We start from the raw sequence: 1324 nt of genomic DNA, 5'->3' as shown, positions 1-1324 counted from the left end.
GGGGCCACGAGTTGGGGGAGGTGAAGTTTCAGGGAATCCTCTGGGCTGAGCCACCTCTGTTATCCAGATTGATGATGTCTCCACTATGGCTGCGCTGAGTTTGCACACCAGCAAGGGGGAGGGCTTAACAGAAGAACAATGGATACTGCCAGCACTTCTGTACTGAGGGAGCCTTGCCTCCAGCCCTCACTCCGACAATTCAATGTCCCCCTGCAAGTCTCTGGTGCTCCCTGAGCAGCCAAACATGCTCTGGTGCTCACCACCAAAGTTTGCTCATGGATGCGGCCCACTTTTTATTATTTATTTATTTATTTATTTATTTATTTATTTATTTATCTATTTATTTTTAGGTGAGGCAATCCTTGGTTGACATCACAGCTTACAATCTCTTCTTTTTTATTTTTCATGCTTACAGCACCTGGTCTTTCTAGGTGGTCTCCCATCCAAGTACTAACCAGGCCTGACCCTGCTTAGCTTCCGAGATCAGACAGGATAGGGCTTGTTCAGGATGGCATGGCTGTAGACTTGGACGTGGCCCCTTTAAGAGATGTCTATTGTTACTGCAGCCTCTGTCTCACTCAGTCGCTTGGGACAGGGCCTTCTGCTGTTGCAGAGTGATTTCTTGGATTTCTTCCTAGTTGTATAGCTAGTTTATCTAGATCCCAGGCAATTTTCCTTGCTGTTTGCTCCTTATTTCTGTCACAACTTTCATTTGGTTGCCAGAGGGATGAACAGAGCCTCTATCATCTATGTCATTTTTTTCCCCTCTGAAGAAATATTTTTAATGAAGCCCAATTATGCTTTATACAAATATGAGAGAAATATTTTAAAAGTTATAGTATTTTTTTATGTAACTGTAAGAAATAAAATATGTCATTATTTTCTTCTGGTTTAGATTTTTTCCCTAAAATTTGAATCCATCAGGTTCTCACTTGTTTTCAAATTGTCTGCAAAAACATTGAGATCAGAAAAATTTTTTTGTATTTATTCCTAGGTACTTGCAATCTCATAGCAGAATTTATTGACATGTATTTTCTTTTATTTCCCAAGAAAAATGATGTAGCTTTCTAAATTTTATTGAAGATCTTTCAAGTCTGCCTAATGTTATAATAAAGACTTTTTCTTATATTACAGACATTTCATTACATATAATCTTTAATCTTTATAATACACTGGAAGGTAAGTATTAATAGTCTTATTTTAATATGAAAAATGAGAGTTTGGCGAGATTAATGGATTTTCCCCAAGGTCAAAGCCAATAAAAATTAAAGTAAGATTTAAACCCAGTTTTCTGTTTAACCAAAGCCTCTTTTTATTTTTAGAA

At 37.4% G+C, this 1324-nt stretch overlaps 1 pseudogene; it reads right to left on the bottom strand.

Annotated features, from left to right (window-relative positions):
* Nucleotides 1-406: 406 nt before the first annotated feature.
* On the bottom strand, nucleotides 407-525 carry LOC120610705 (uncharacterized; annotated as a pseudogene).
* Nucleotides 526-1324: the final 799 nt, after the last annotated feature.

This window comes from Pteropus medius, unplaced genomic scaffold (assembly GCF_902729225.1).
Source record: "Pteropus medius unplaced genomic scaffold, Ma_sr-lr_union100, whole genome shotgun sequence".
NCBI lineage: Eukaryota > Metazoa > Chordata > Mammalia > Chiroptera > Pteropodidae > Pteropus > Pteropus medius.
Note: the sequence above shows the minus strand (reverse complement) of the source record. Positions and strands in the feature narration are given on the sequence as shown.